General features: G+C 37.1%; 1 protein-coding gene across 1 annotated transcript in view; it reads left to right on the plus strand.

The window, feature by feature from the left end:
- SPON1 (spondin 1) overlaps positions 1–17,561 on the plus strand; it is a 200,011-nt gene that overhangs the window by 81,977 nt on the left and 100,473 nt on the right. The window lies entirely within an intron of this gene.

Consider the following 17,561-nt stretch of genomic DNA (forward strand, 5'->3'; position numbering starts at 1 on the left):
TAAAACCCGAAGGAATAAATAGATCTTTGTCTTCATTAGTTTTAAAGCAATATATATGAAGGGGAATGTGTGTGCGTACAAAAATGTGTATAATACACAGACGTATATGGTCATATATATAGTTTAATGTTTAGACGTGATAAGGCTGTTGATAATAATTTTCTTATCTATTGTAAACAACATCAAAAGTCTGTAGCTAGCCATACGTATGTAACAAGATCTATCCACTGTCTAAAATCTGTTTGAGCATCTCTGGCTTTTCATCTTGTGACATTTTATCAAGGAGCTGAAGTTGTCATTGACTAATATACAGCCACAAATAGTAATGTTCTGTTTCCTTAAAACACAAGATGCATGCGTGTCCCTAATCTTTAGATTAAGAAAGGCATCCAGAAGTTCTTAAAAATAATTTGCAACCAAGGTCTGTTGCTATGTTTTCATTTCTCCTTGACTTATAAAAGCTACAATACTGCAAATACTTTAAATCTCTTGCTTATTTAAACTGTATGACAAGGCTTTGTGCTGTGATACTCATGAAACAGCTTGTGTTGATGGCAAATTGAAAATGCATCATTTCTTTTTAAGCATAGGATTTTGAATCCCACACAGAAACCTTCTTAGAAATGTATTAAAGAAGCTTTTGTTTTTATTTTGCAAATGCATTTTTTCTACATCCCATATCAATTCACTTTAATAATCAACCCCTAAAATTAAGGTTTAAAGATCTGCTGTGTCATTAAGTCAAATAAAAAATGTTTTGCTTGAGTTATATAGGCAAAGAAATACCCACAGTAAACACCTATACATAACATGTAACAGCTATCAGTAAATTATCTGTCAACTGCCACTTTGGATATGTGCAATTCTGCTGTGCTTTTTATCCCTCCCCCTCTTCTGTGCTTTTCACGTGCATTTAAGAGGAAGGAGGAAGAGAGACTCTGGAAAGAGCAGACAGCCTTCACTCTTACTACACAATTGTTAAATGTTAGAATATCATCTAGTAGTATTTATTTAAGAATCTTTAATTGATTTAATTTCCATCACTTGCAATGTATGGACTCTATGGATGTAGAACTCTGTTTCACTGCATCAGTATCTAATGTGCATTTGCCAGTCTGTTGTCACTGCCAGCCCTGTATTCTTACCTGGGTTTTAGATACAAACAGAGCTTCAGCAATGGGGTTACCCCAAAGCTCTGTATGATGTTCAGAATGGTTTTGAACAGACACAAGAAATGCAATGAGTTCAGAAAACCCCAAACCCGAGTTTTTTAAGTGTCCTTTTGAACTGGGCATTTTACAGAACACTGTCTGTTTTTGTATGTGTGGACATGAGTGTCTGTAAGCAAATATACTCAGTTCGTTCTGAATCTTACGTCAGTTCAGCATGTTAAGAATGTGAAAGGCAGGTTACTCCTTGATTATTCATATAATATCCATGATAGCCATGTTTGTTAATTCAGTCAGAAGCCTGCCTGTGTTGAAGTCACTGCATCTTTGCACACTGGGGACTCATCTGCCTGGTGCAACTTTTGAATGTGAGGGATGGTTTGAGTTCAACAGACAAAAGTTATGCTGCATTAACTGCCCAGGTGGAAACTGTTGCTCTGGAGAGGCGGCTTTCTTCTATTTTAGCTTAGTAGTGTTTCAACACACTGAAAGACAGCAAACAAAGGAAGGGCACCACAGTAAATATGATCCTAGCGCAGAGTAACAGTCCGCATAGTTGATCTGTTCTACAGTAGCTCATTGGGGCTTTTGTAGGCAAATCCAAAGTTACAAGGGCATATCTATGAGAAGGTAAGAATAGAGTGCCCTGTTCTGAGAGTTACTGAGTGGAGATATCTTTCCTTGAAATTACTGTGTATCAATGTATCAATGCTCATTAGATTCAATTGAAAGGCTCTGCAGAACTGTGGTGGGAGCTGAGTCCATCCCTCACATCTTTACCCAAGCCAGGGTACTTGGTTGCAGTCCCAGTGATTTCACTAGAAAGATTCTGTAAACTTTCTTCTTGGAGTTAGTGGGTGGGTTTGGGGCATACAGATTTTTCGGGGCATGTCATCTTGTGTCACTTCACCGGCCAGAGATCTAAATCAAAATTATTTAAAAAATAAAAAACTTTCTTAAGTCAAATTCAGATCTGCATTTCAGAGTAAAATTCCAGGGGAAACAAGGGCCCACTTTTATATGGGATAGGTAGTGCGTTTGTAGTTAAGCTGGAGCAGAGTTTGTTTATATGTCTGTCTTTACTTCTATCATTCCTTTGGCCAAGAATTACCGTATATTTTGTTTGTGGAATCGTGGTTATACTTTTGCAATACCTTCAGGAGAAATGCCACTCAGTCTTAGCACTTCTGCAACAATCTTATAGAAAGCAGATGGAAAAATTCATTTTCACTGAAAAAAACAAGGAGAAAGCCTACTGTGTTCCACAGATACACAGTTGTTTTAAATGTTCCCCTTTTCAAAAGTTAATTACGTGATTGCTGCATTACTTAAGAGCTGAGAAGAACATATCTATAATGAGCAGAATCTGCATAGATTTTTAATGCATCTTTTTTAGCTCTCCCTGTGGCTAGGAGTGCTTATTGAGATCTTCATTTACAATAGATTACTGCTATTTTTTCAAAGTACTTTCCCACTCTCCATAATTGATGTATTAGTATATCCCCTAAGCATATTTTCTTTTTCGTCTTTACTACATTAAGTTTAAACAGAATGGTCATTAGATCATAAAGAAATAAAATATTCACTTTGCTACTTACTGCAAAAAAGCTGCTATTATCTGTCAAACATAAAGATTAACTTTGCCTTCAGGTACATTTTTAATGGCCTTTTAAATATAGCCCTGAACCACTGTAAGACACTGTAATAGATGAAGAACTTTCTTCATCAGGGGGAAGTATATCTTAATTAGGTGTCAGCACCAGAATTTTTTGCTCAGCTCGTGCTCTTAGCTGTGAAAGATTTTTATCCATGGTTATCTGAATACATGATACAGTTGCAACACAGGTTAAAATGAGGCAGACAATTTGTACTTTATTACTTGCTATAGACTTTTAAATAGGTTTTAATTAAAATGTTAAAGATCATAGTCTATGTATATTTGTTGTTCAAATAACAGTGGGGAATATGAGTTGGTAAAAATAGAAAATAATCCAATTTTAAGTATGTAAGCAAAAATTGCATTTGTAAAGAGGTGTTCAGTCATGAAACAAACCCAACATTTTTTTCTTAGACATTTAGGCTTGCAGACTGGTGTGTGTTTCCTCTGTTGGCTACAGTCCCATGTTACTTTTCTTCACTGCTCTTTTCTTCTGAGGGAGAAAAAGAGAATGTTTCAATTGGTGACAGTAGTTTTCAACGGGCATCAGGGAACCCAGAGGACGCTTCTATTTTATGATTGAGTAGTAACAGATTTAAAGTACATAAAATATTTCCAGCTGCATAACTGCAGAGCTGTTCTTGCCAGTAATGGTCATGTTCACTATCCACCAAACTAGATAAACTTTGCAGAAGAAATACAGTATTAATGACTGATTAATTTTATCAGGAGCAATTGCAGTCAGGTTAGTCTGTTGGTTATTAATGCTGTCATGGCTCCACAGTCACAGTATTCCCAGACAGCCAGAGCAGTATCAATATTCAGTCATTTTGATTGTTACTGGCAGAGAGATCTCTCCATCAGTACTTTGTTCTGGGCCATTTTTCTGACTGCCCTGATATTACTGAAATCATGTAAGATTTGGCTGTCATTCAGAATTGTAATTAAAAGCTTTGTGATATTCTAGCTTATGTTTATTTTATTAGTTTTTTTTAATTATGTTGTTAATTTCTGTGATGCTTAAGGGCTTCCAAGTGAAAAGCCCTTTTCCCAAGAAGTCTGGTGTGCTATAATGGCATTCTGTGCTTTTTTAATTTATTTTTGTTTGTTTGTTTGTGGGCCATATTGGGCATAGTGACCATGAAATGAGAGGTCTTGATTCTTGGAGAAGTAAGGAGGAGGGTTAGCAGACCTTGGACATCTGGAAGGCATACTTTAGCCTGTTTAGGAGACTGGTTGACAGAGTCCCTTGGGAGGCAGTCCTAAAGGGCTGGACATTCTTCAGGGAGGAAGTACTAAAGGCACAGAAGCAGGCTGTCCCCATGTGCTGAAAGCTAAACTGGTGGGGAAGAAGACTGGTCTGGCTGAACAGAGAGCTTTGACTGGAACTCAGGAAAAGAAGAGTTTATGACCTCTGGAAGAAGGGGCAGGCAACTTGGGAAGACTGCAGGGATGCCGTGAGGTTATGCAGGGAGAAAATTAGAAGGGCCAAAGCCCAACTAGAACTTGTGGGTAATGCCGTAAAAGACTGGTGAGGCCACATCTCAAATTCTGTGTTCAGTTTTGGGCTCCTCACTCCAAGAGGGATGTAGAGGTGCTGGAGCGTGTCCAGAGAAGGGCAGTGAAACTGATGAAGGGTCTGGAGCACAAGTCTTACGAGGAGCAGCTGTGGGAACTGGGGTTGTTCAGCCTGGAGAAAAGTAGGCTTGGGGGGGACCTCATTGGCTCTCTACAACTACCTGAAAGACAGCTGTAGCGAGGTGGAGGTCAGACTCTTCTCCCAAGTAACAAGCCATAGGACAAGAGGAAATGGCCTCAAGTTGCACCAGGGGAGGTTTAGATTTGATACTAGGAAAAATATCTTCACTAAATGGGTTGGCAAGCACTGGAACAGGCTGCCCAGGGAAGTGCTTGAGTCACCATCCCTGTAAGTATCTAAAAGACGTGTAGATGTGGCACTTTAGGGACATGGTTGATGGTGGACTTGGCAGTGCGAGGTCGAACTCACTGATCTCAAAGGTTATTTCCAACCTAAACAACTCTATGATTCTATTTACAGGAAGCAGCAAAATTATATGGCATTTCATCTATTTTAAAAGAGCTAGTTTTTAGTAAAGAGGTTTTTGGAAAGAGTAAAGAAAAAAAAGTAATTTTTGTTTTATAAACTGAAATTATAAATAGGATAGTTTATTTTAATACCAGCTATCTGTTTAGGTAGTTGGATTAAGGCTTTCGATTTTTAAGTCATAAAATTAGCTTTTAAGGTAACAGTCCCCTGGCATCAAAGCCACCACTTTCTTTTAGTAGTGCTTTAGTGCTGTCAGCTGCAGATACCTTCCTGTGTGCTCCTGAATGTCCAGGGCTGGGTCACCTACCTGTACTAGCCCTTCAGTTCAGGTGCTCATCTGATTTCACTGCTGCTGCCTTCTCTCATTCTGGGAAGGAGGGTGCTCTTTTCGACTTCATGCAGTGTTTTGACTCATCTCTCTGAAGTTTGGTGTGCCTTGTCACTTGATTGGGAACACAGCTCCTGTGATGCTTATAGGAAATGTTATTTCTTCTTTTTATCAGTTTTCCTTGGGTGAAAACATTCTTACTGACACGTCCCTCATTATGTAAAGCAGGTAATTAGCTGATTACTTGTGCTCCACTTAGCAGCATGATTGGATATGTGTCAGTCTCAGCAATGTTGTAGAATAATCTTCAGAAGAGGGCAGTTTACTCAGAAGATGCTCTTCCAGTGTCACCTTCAGTGTCCTGGAAGCCTGTCTTCCCACTCTCTGCTGGACTCCCTGAGTGGGTCCCACCATCAGTGACTGGCTCTTCTCGTTATGGCATTGGACAATAACATCTGCCGGAGCTAAGGCTCTTGTCGTGTCCCTGCCTCCCCTCTACCAAAGTGGAGCTCCACTGAAAGCAAGGGCTGGAATTAAATTAACAATAAATAATGAAGGTAATTTGATCCTTTGACATTTATCTGTAGATGTTTTCTGCCAGCCTGTAGGCAGCACAATAGCAGGGCCATTTCTTATGTATTTGTTCTGCAAAGTAGAGGAAATGACTTCCTTACATGTTCAGTCTTGCTTTTACTTTTCATCTCATCTTTCCTGCTAATCTTCCTGTAATTGCACTGAAAAGCATTTTAGTAAACTTGTGTCAACTTTTCCTGAAATTGTTTTTAGGCTTCTCTTAAAAGAGCACCTCTGTTTAAACTTCTCCCGGCTTCTATGCCATTATTTGCTCAATTCTTCAGGACATTCCAGAGTTTATGGGGTATATATTATTTTCTTTAAATAGCTGTTTAAATTAAGTGAAGGAATTCAGTTGCAGGCCATTTATTCATCCATAATGTTACATGAGAAAATTTTTCTTCCCCCCCGCCCCCCCCCCCCTTTTTTTTTCCCTGTGTAAGGTATAATAAACTAGCTTGTAAGTCCCTTGTCAGTTTTATTTCTGCATTCATGTCTTTTTAACATCTGTTTCAGGAAGACCAGGCTTTGTTTCAATTCCAGTATTGTTTTGGCCTGTGTGTGCTGGAAAAGAAGTAATGTGAAGCATTGTTAAATTTACAAGTAAATTATAGAAATTCCTATATACTCCTAATATGTTTTGACTATCCAGATGTTAACTAAAACCCACAAGCTTTCCCATGGGCTGCTGACTTTAAAGAGAAACAAAAACAGCAATACAAAACCCCCAACAAATAGCAGTTAAATGAATTGCTTCTTATATCTCTGTGTGATATAACAGATAGTTCTGTTATCTGTTTGTAGATAGCAGGAAGAATATCTTGCTCTCTGTTATCTGTTTGTAGATAGCAGGAAGAATATCTTGCTCTTTAGAGAAAACATCAGAACTTTGTGACCCTCTAAAATTTTATTTCTCAGTAGCAGAAGAGATTTGGCCTTGGCCACCTAATACAGCGCTGCCTTTGTGCTTGAAGCACCCACAGTGAGACTTCGACCTCAGAGAAAAATCTCTGGAGTAAGGATGATTGAGAGGAGTGATACCCTTCTCATCTGAATGTTTATAGCCAAAGATCTTTTTGTTTTTCTAACCTTTGGTTTCTGACATGTAATAACATAAATTCTTGTGAATATATTAGCTAGACAGCAGGCCTGATTGCTACCTTTTGTTTTTCTCTTAGATGAGCTTGCTACATTTCGATTAGTCCTGGTGTAGACCCAAGTTGTTTTAAAGGATTTAGAAGAAAGAGCTAAAACTATAGAACAATAAAGAGAGAAGAAAAATGGCCAGTTTGGGGCAAAGCAGTAGCTTTGCACCTGACTGAGTCACCAGTGCGCTTGACATTGCTCTTTCCTTGGGGTAGTTGCTTATGTCTCCTGAATCTTGGATACCTCTTGGGAAAAATAAAAGCAAGCTTATTGATACTCTTTTTTTTCTCGTTATGGTATTAGGAGGATAAATTAAAATATATTAATTTAGTACATGTTTGTAAAACATAAAAATGCAGAGGGGAGGGACTTTTGCTTAACTGATGATATAATTCCTCAATGTCATCATTAAGACAAGAATTCTTTTCCCACAGTGAAGTCCAGTAATATTTTTTTATTCACAATAGGTTCATCTAATGGTTTCAAAGCAATTTTAAAAATATTTAATAAAAGAAACTTCTTAATACTCAGAAAAATTGGACAGAGTTTTTATCAGTGTAGAGTGGTTAAGTGCCTTGCATATGTTACAGATCAGTGACTAAACCGGGAATTAAGTTTTGGACCGATTTAAAGACAAATATATTTGTGAAGCTTTTCCCGGTTGCTATGTAGAAATTCTTCATGATCTCCCTCAATAAGTATTTTTATGTTGATGTCCTTCTGTTGTGTGTTATCACTAGACTGAATTGTGAAAGAGGAAGATTGTGTTCCTGTTTAAAACAAAAGCTAAGTCAAAGTATCTTTTCTTTGGCCAGTGCCTTTGAGTATTGATTTTGGCTGTACATGATTTTCAGGGTTGCTTGATGTTGAAAGGGCTATATTCAAAGAGTAATTTGCATGGGAACTTGATGCTTAACAGTTAGTGAGAATATTAACTAGTAAAATAGAATGAGTAATGCAGAATATATTCTGTTATTTTTTTTATATTAAGACACAGAGAAGTGGCTTGATGACTCTAAGGCAGAAGTCCAGTGGTCAGGATTCATTGGTTCTGGTAGTGCTATTGCATCCCGCGATACTGGGCACGTCAGTCTGTCTTTTGGCAACTGTGACAGGCACTCAGTATGTGAATTGGCTGTAACGTTAGGCAGAATATGTGTATGTTCTGACAGTACATGCTTTTGTAAAGCACTTGTAAAATGTCGTAAAGTGCTTTTGATTTTCAAGAGAGGGAATGTTTGTGCTGTTACCCTTAATACCTCAACCCCATGCGGGAGGAGGCTGACACTGGAGGAGAGATGGGGAGTAGATCATTTGGATGTTTCTAAGACAAAAAGCAAATAATTTGATCATCATTTGAAGAGAAATAAGAGATTCTGTAGGAATTAATTAGAATCCTTTTAACAGTTTTGCCCTTCTGTGAGTGTGGATGGAAGGAATTTAACCTGTTCTTTATATAATAACTAAGACTTGATGATAATGCCTTCGTTTCTTCCAGCTTGTGAGGCATGAGCAAATAAGAGGGGTTCCAAGCAGCAGGATAATTCTGTTTTCTTCACAGTGTATGAGAAGAAAAAGGCTGCCACGTGTTGATGAGACCATCACTTTAATAGCAGCCAATTTATCTCAGAATGCTCTCTGGAGGTAAACACAATGATCACTTTTAAAATTAAAAGCATAATTCAGCTTGGCTATTCTCTTAATCCTGTTCTTATTGAGATGGCTTGGTTCAACTATCTATTTAAATAGTGAACAATGCAGCAAAGTATTTTTTTCAAGAATGCCTTTTATACTTGTTTTAGCTTGATTTAGGATTCAATAGCAAATGCAAAAAAAAAAAATATCTCTTTTTAAGAAAGAGGGCTGATCGGGCTGGGTAGAAATCAACAGGAAAAAAGCATTCTCCTTTATACTGCACTTGGGAAATGCAAAGCTGGCAAAAAGTTATTTTGAAAATGACAAAAAAAATACATAATTATAAGTTCTCATCAGGAACAACACAGATCCTTGCAATCAGTTTTGATGCTAGAAATAGTGCTGCTTTGTACACGGAATAAACTGGTTGCTAAAGGAATAGGTGGGTTGAGCCTTTTGACATTAGAGCATAAACCTGTGGGAGACTCTTATTAGAAGCTTAGTTATAGATGAATTAAACTGAATTTAGTGATAAATGTATTATAGAGGCAATATCCCCAAACTCAAGAATGCAGTGGGCTTACAAGAGCTTAATCCAATAGTCTGTCTCATAAAAGCACTGATCATAAACTTTTCTACAGCTGTTTTGGTTGCTGGTAGAAGGGAACCTTCTGCTTTTGCATCCGTATGTTGTTTTATACTTCTGAGGGTGGATGTTTCATGCTCCAGCTTTTGTTTCCCTTTCCAATGAGATTTTATACTTTCCCCTTGCATAGCAGCAAGGAGCCCATCTTGCTTCATTTTCTGCCAAGCAAAGAATAGGGCTGTTGTTCCCTTTCTTTTCCCTTTTCTGGGGACTCAGCTTATGCAAACCAAGATCTTAGAATGAGAAACATGGTGCATTGCTGTGAATTTTGCAGATGTGGGTATTTGGGTGTTGACTCGTAAGTCAATGCTTTCATTGAGTCCACAAAACCAAGAAAAAGAAGGAGTGAGTTTCTTTGGTTGTATTTGTCAAAAAATAATTGCTTTAAGAGACATTTTCTCATAAAGAAAAAACATTCACAGTGGTGTAGGATTATAATTGCTTGTCCAGAATTCAAAGAAAGTTTCTAATATGTCCATCAAAACATTCACCAGGTAGCAGTTCAGGTCTTCTTATACACATTTTCAGAAATTGTACCTGTAATTTTGGCAAACAAGACAAAGTACTTCTCAGAAAACTTTCATTGAATTAGTCATCCATTTGTAGATTATTTCCATGATTATTTATTCACTAATACCCTTCTTAACGTATAGGTCAGGAAGTTGGCACTGTTAAAAGTTTTCTCCTCTGAAATAAAATTACTAGTTAAAAAAAAAAAAAATCACTTGTACGTAATTGGCAACTTACCATAGGCATTTACTTTAAGTTTTCACATTTACTTGACTTGAGTTACTGAGTTTAATAATGGTCAGGAAGCAAGTATAGACATGGAGAAAGAAAGGAATAGTTAACATTGAGGAGAAATGTATTGATTTAATTAAATTTCTGTCATATGCCCTAGAAAGAAATGTCAAATTAAAGCCAGTTATATTGGTTAGATATTTCAGATCTGACACAAATGAAGTCTTTATTAATGCCTTGATTCCTAATTGTTTTATTTGCATCACAGCACACCATAGCTCTTCAATATGGTTCTGCTCTTGCTCCCATTGTAATTACTTAGTACTTGGGCACAGGAGAGAGGAATTCAAGCCTGTCTCCCTAATTGCTTAGGTTCTTTTAATATCCATACATTACCTGCAGGATTTATTTGATGCTCACTGCTGCTGCTGTTATTGGAAGACTCAGCTCACAATCTCTTTTATCTTACGGCACATCTTGAAGGCTAGGACATGCTCTTATCCTCAGTATGTATATGAAGAATCGGGCACAGTTAGAAGTGGTTTGTCAAAAGGGCGTGTGGGAAGTCTCTGGTGGAACAGAAAATTACTCCATTCCTTGCTATCTAAGACTGCCTCTGAGAATTTGAATGTGCTGAGGAAAAGCCAGTAAAAGCCCAGACTTCTTGGCCAGAGGCCTTAGTTTCTGCCCTGTGCAGTTGTAACTCCACTTCTGCCTTATTTATCTCTTTTCTTTCTCGTTCTTAACTCTCTTTAAAGGAGTTAATTTGCCTTTGGTTTTTATATCTTGTTGATTTGTTGGTTATTTTTTTGGTTTTATTTTCCTGTCTTCCTGGTATGCGCATGTCAATCATTTTTCTCCTTGACTTAGAATGTAATTGCTGTCTGGAAAGAAAAGATTTAAAAGAATATAGTTGAATTGAAATATTCCTGTCCTACTAGAGTTATCCAAATATGGTGCTGCTTAATTTGAAGAAATTAGAAAAGCATGCATCCTGCAGTATTGTTTTTTCACCTCTTGAATTCAGATCCACAAAGACAACATTGTTTCATAACTTCTCTCCAGTACTTTCTGTGGAGACTAGCAGTGCAAAGTGAGCAGTTTTGTTATAAGAAAAAAACCCTACATCTGTATTTTTTAATGAATTTGAGGAAAATCTTAAAATTCTGCAATTTTATGTGCAGAAGAATTCTTAAACTAATTTGTATTGGCTTATTCAGAAGATTTCATTTTGGTAAAATAGTTTGGGGGATTTTGTGGGTTTTTAAAAATAGTTTTGCTGTTACATTGTATGTTATATGGTTATCAAAGGAGCATCTGAAAATGTAGCATCACTACTATATGATGGAGTAATATATACAGTGATTTCAAACAAACAAAAACCCCCACTTCAAATCAAGAACATAAATGTTTTATTTTTAAAATTTGAATTATGATGATTTAAAAAGGTTCTTATTTTCTTCCTAATTAAATTTGTGGCTAAACCAACATTTTTATTGCAATGGGACTAGAAAATTTATTATGTACATTGAAATGACCAACAGAACGAATATGAATAAAAAATGTCATGCCTACCCTAGATGACCACCACTGGGAATCCAAACAGTTAATATGAGATAAGAGGAATCAAGAGTTTAGCTACTAGAACAAAACTTATGTTGAGGAAGATGAACTCCCTCTGACAGATGACGGAGGACACTTAAGGACGAGCCTGTTTCTGCTGAAGGAGCATACTACTGGAATCATGTCACATTAATGAAAAACAAAATTTTGCTGGCAAACTGCATATTTCCCATCTCTGCAGAGGGAACTCATTTTGAGTATTGATAGGCAGGATTCCCCCAAGCAAATATCCTGAATCAGGGAAGATCAGCCTTTGCCAACAGCATTGATGTTCTCAAATCAAAGCTAATAGAAGATCATTTTTCTCTTACTTTGGAAGCCATTCTTCCTTTCTTTTTCTAATGCACACATTCTTTCCAAATCACAGTTTGAAACCCTGGAGAAAACAGAGTGAAAAGAGTCTCATAAACACAGGAGAAACTTGTTAGTCAAATGCTTTGAGCTTCAGAAAAGAAACAACTTCTACAGTGCCAGACACAATTTTAGATTAAGATCTTTGAAAATGTTAGTAGATTTTTCTCTTAATCCCATGAGAGTGTTGCAGACCTCATGATCCCTGCCAGTTTTGAGCCAACAAAATTTTGAAAAACTTCTTCCAACATTTATATAGTTTTGGTTGTGGTGGTGCTGTTTTTTGTTTTGTTGTTTTTTTGGGTTTTTTTAATTTCTTGGATTGAAAGGATGTTACTGTGCTTAGCTGCAATTGTTGCACAGTGAAATTTTCTGTACATGTTTTCTTCCCCATCACTGGTGGGTTTTTTTCTGGCTTTTGTGTTGACCCTGTAGTTCAGCCGCTCTTGCTGCCCATTGTCAACCAAACAGGGGAGGCCAGTGCTGAGCCCTGCTTTTTTTCAGTGTCAGAGGAAAATGTGTATAGTAGTTATGCAGATATATCCTTGGCTGGCTGCTGCCTCACAGCATGTACAGCTCTGATCACTACAGGGATCTAAGCGTATGGAGCTGTAAGCACAACACGTCAGCCTGGTTTTGGACCTATATCATCTCAAGTTGCAGCCAGAAGTGTGTTTTATTTGTAGTTGGAAGAGTTTTTAGTGCATATACAGCTTCGTAGTAACACTGATTTTGACCCTCAGAACCTTTGTCTTCCTGTGAAATTAGACTTTTGTATAAATGTTAATACCATTTGAGTGGTTTAATGCCGTTGGTACCTGCTTTCAAACGCAAAATCGTGTCAATAGAGTAGAAATAAATTTAATAGGCTTAACGTCACCTTTAGAGTTAAAGTAGCTTGTCTGTGACCTTCTGAATCATTAAGGTGTTTGCTGACAATGCAGACTAACAGCAGTATGACGTTTATACTACTGCGTGAGGAATTACTTCATTTTAAAAGGCTTCAGCAAATTTTCATGCCTTTATTTGTCCCCATTCTGTCTGGCTGCTAGAACCTGTCTGTGCTCCAAATACCTTATCTTCCTCCTTGTCAGGGAATTTCTAAACATACATAAATCTGTGGACCTAATTGCTGTTGAATATTTTTCCAAGTGTGTTTCCCAGGAAACAGTCTGAACCATAAAAAGTCTGAATCGTAAAAATACCATAATGTGAAGTTAAGGTGTTTATGCTCTCTATACTGCCAGTCTTTTCTTTAGCTTTTGCTTTAGGAAAATTATTTTTGAAACAAATACTATTTTGAAAGTAAAAATAATGAGCAATTAGACTTAAGTTTAATCGCCCATTCCCTCTTATCAACTCTTGCGTTATCTCAAAGCAAAGCACAATGGAAGGTACATTGTTTATGCTGAAATGCAGTGCTTTGCATTATTCATATCCAGCATAACCTTTATTTCATGGTTAAAATAACTAAGTACAAAAGGTAGGTCTCACAGAGCCTGGGTGTGTCATGAGCATGTATGGATGAATTTGAAATACATGATACCGACATAAGGCTTTTCACACGTAAGGGCCGCACTGGTTTTCCAAATGGGACTCATTGGTGTATAGCAGCTTTTACACTGATTTAATGTATGAATGGTGGGAAATGCAGTAAATGCAATAATTTGCAAGAGAGAATTGTAAAACTGAATACAGTGAGAGTCAATAACTAGCAGGGAATTATATTCTTCTCATGTCACACTTCTAACTGTATTAACATATGATAGCATAATTGTAGCAAGATTGAAATAATTTCTTGGGTAAACCTTAATATTTATTAATTTTATGAAAAGGTGAAAAAATGGCAAACACAAAAAAACCCCAGGACAGTATAATAAACGTTTCAGTTATAAGTAGTTCTTACCAATTTAGGGGGAAAAAAAAAAAAAAAAGTAGCTATAGGAATTTGCTGCTTCATAGTTCTGGAAATTCACATATTGTAGCTTGAATAGGAGTATTATCAGTACTATTCACAGAAATGCTTGTTGCCTTATATTTTCCTCAAGAGCTGCATCTTGTATTTCAGAAGTAGTTCTCAGGGCTTTTTTTACATTATCATTTTTTTTCTTCTTTTATAGCTAGAATTGATATTTTTCTCTGTTTTTCTATCCCTGACCCTATGTTTCAGGAAATCACAACATAGCCAGTAACACTGACTATGAGTGCTTGACATCGGAGTATATCTCATAAAACCCCCTCACTTTTATTTTACAAGTGTTTTTTACAAACAACTGTAAAATAATGGTTTATTGTGAAAAGTAGAAGTAAAAAATGTCTATATCAGTTAAATAATTTATAATCGGGTGTTTCTTATATCTGTTATATTGGTTTTCTAATGGGAGTATAAAATTCATACCCAGATACTTAGCAGGCAAGTCTTAGGATTCCATGTAAAACACAAATATTTGAATGAAGGTGAGGTAGCTTCTTACATGTAGAAATTGTTTGCCGCCTAATGTGCATATATAAAAAGTGTGCAGTTTCCACACAATTTGAAAAATATATATGCGTGTCTAATCATGTTGCTTTTTCTTCAGAAAGCTTTACACTTTTTAAATTCTAAATTTAAAATATTTCTTTGGAATAATTAACACAGAAAACAACAAAAAGTCACCAGTCATGGAATTTCAGTGCACCATGCAATTTAGAAATATGGCACCTTTATTGTAACTCCTTTATTATCTTTAATCTTAGTAGATTTTTGTATCTGTTTTTATCCAAATACAGATATTACAGGGCTAACGTTAATGGATTGGAATAGAATTGCTTGGAATAAATAGATTTTTCATTATGGTTGTCAAATTATGGTTGCCTTAATGCTATTTTCATTATTTAACTAACCTTCAAACCTATGTATTGCTTTATATACATCCAGACAAATTAGCACTGTCCCTAAAGTATACAGTTTTAATAGGATATTATATTTTTAGCCAGAAGAAAAAAAGGGGAGAAAAAACCTCAAAGCAATGAGATTTTCAACTTAAAAAGTTTTAGGGTAACTTCTCTGTGATGACTAGTAAATACATTTCCCTGGCCAGGTGCTATGTTACAGAAAGTGCTGAGCATGTGTTTTGGTGAGAAAAGTGCTATTTATTGTTGTTGACATTTAGTATTTACAGAGCTTTGCTGTGCTTTGAACGTAGCTAAAGACTGCAGCCACTGCCCACTTGTGCTTCTGCGAAACCAGCCTCTTGTTACTGAATTAGCATCTGACACTGATAGTTGGTGTTTAAATTCCTGATGTGGGATCAGGTAGGGTGCTAGCTAGATCACCTTTCTGCCTTGAGCAGTTCAGGCTGGGAACTCCCCAGTGGGCATTACCTGGGCATTAAAGCAGAGTTTCTTGTTGTGCCTGGCTTCTGGAGGGGCATGGAGCTGAAAGAGTCATCATGAAGCTGATTCTGCATTTTTGATAGCTCTCCCTCTAAGAGAGTCCATGTGTACCATCATAAAACAGAAAAGCCAAATGATGTACAGTGCTAGGCGCTGTGAATCCAGCTCCCATCCTGCTGAAATGTTGCTTCCCCATGTGGTCTTCCTCTAGAGTGCTCCCTGCTCACGTCAGATTTGTCCTTCCAATTTTACGAACATAGGCATGAGATGACAAGATCATTTTGAATATGATTTTACTTCTCTGTATTACCAAGTTAAGATTTTCCAATACCATGATTAAAACAGTCAGTTTTGCAAAAGTCGTTTTAAAATCCATTTATAAGAACTAGGAAAAACAAGATTTAGAAGAATTGGAATCTTCTTTCTGTAAGTGGTTTATATGCTATTTTTTTGTCTATATGGTTATATTTCCAATTACTGTGCTACGACTACCAGAACTGGAATTGTTTTAAAAAAGAAAATTTTAAGTCACCAGACTTCTTGAAGTTTTAAGCGAAACCTTGAATGTTGCAATAGTTTTGATAAAACTGCAAGATTTTCAACTGCATATAACCTTCCATCTGTCCATACTTTACACCCTTCTTCATTCTCTAAACTAGTCACTAAACCCAAAACTAGTCCGTGTGTTCATCACAAAGTATTTTAGGGTAAAATATGAACAGAAAGCGGCTTACCTCCTGCTGGCTCTAATATTGCATACATCTTCAGTGGTCTGTGGTTGCTTCCTTTGTTGACACTTGTATTCCCTGCAACATGTATACTACTATGTTTTGCATGTAAAAATTATAGAAGCTAGGTCATGTGAAGATAAATAAAATCTCAGCTTCTCAAAGGATTTAAATACTTGCTTTTTTTATAGACATATATATTGGTGCTTCTTTAACATGGATCTTGAACTTAACATTGTGGTTACAATACAGGAAAAGTGTAAACATTCATTTTTAGGTTAGTTTCCTAAGAAACAATTTTACATGATTGTGGTGTTTGGCTGTCAGCTGTAGAGCTGAAAACTACTGAGCAAACCTGAATAGAAGGTAGAAACTGAAAATGAATTTTTGTTAGAAGATGACAATTAGGGAAAACTGTCAGGAGGTTATAGGGGAAAGATGCAGATGAGTACCTTCCTCTGAGAGAAGGGCAGGCAGGCATGGCACTGATGCTCCCCATTGGGCTCTCTGTGCTTACTGCAGAGCAACTAAGCAAACTTGCCTTCTTGCTGTAGTCATGTTCAGACACTTACTGTGTTAATATTTCCTATCAGAACAACGTAAAAAAAAACTTTCCTGAAGCGCCACTGAAAGATTTCTGCTTTTTCACCACACGTTTCTGTGTGGAGCTTAGGCAATGTGAGCATTTTCCACTGCTCTCAGGTTTTCCTAAAAACAAAGGTGGAAGAAGCTCATTTTGATCTTTGCTGAAATGCAGAAATGGCATTCCTGCTGTCCTTCCCGAGCAGCTTTTTTTTGCCCTGAGCTGTCAACGTTGTGGGAATACAACAGTTTAAGAGTACCGTATTGCAAGACTCTCTCTGACGGTAGCTTTCACCAACATAACGGATGCAATGCTGCCCGCACAGCATGTCCTTGGTGTGCTCAGCTGTCGGAAGACAGCAGAGGTCTGTTGGCTCAGGGTGGGTCCCCAGCAATGAGTTGCTGGTTTTGGTACATGTGACTGAGCGCAGTCATCTCCCAGCTTAACTGAAGGGATCCTAGACTTTTACTTAGGTAAGAAAACTTGAAAAGTTTTAACAGAAAATACTGAAACTTCATTGAAGGGCAGACCTGGTTCAGATTATTGCCTGCTTCAGATTGTTACCATCTCACTAAACAAGTATTGTCAGGTGTATGGCAGATAGGCCGTTAGATTGACATAAGGATTTCTCAATTGCCCCAAACCCAATAAAGCAGATTAATGAGCATCTGATCTCATCAATTGTCCACACATCAGCTTGGACACCAACAAAAGTTTTTCTATTTTCCTTGCACCTTCTGAAGAACCGTGGAACATTGCTGTTTATCTACAGCAATGCAGAATGGCGCTGAACTTTAATGTCATAGCTCAGCATTTTAGTATGTTTCTTGGGCTTCAGGAAAGAGCTTTCAATTTCTTTAGTCAGCATGTTCAGGTCATCTGATAATTCTTAGATATATCAGTAGTATTTGTCAAGATTTAAGTTCCTCCAGTGGCCC

The sequence above is a fragment of the Falco cherrug genome, chromosome 10 (genome assembly GCF_023634085.1).
Source record: "Falco cherrug isolate bFalChe1 chromosome 10, bFalChe1.pri, whole genome shotgun sequence".
In the NCBI taxonomy this organism is placed as follows: domain Eukaryota; kingdom Metazoa; phylum Chordata; class Aves; order Falconiformes; family Falconidae; genus Falco; species Falco cherrug.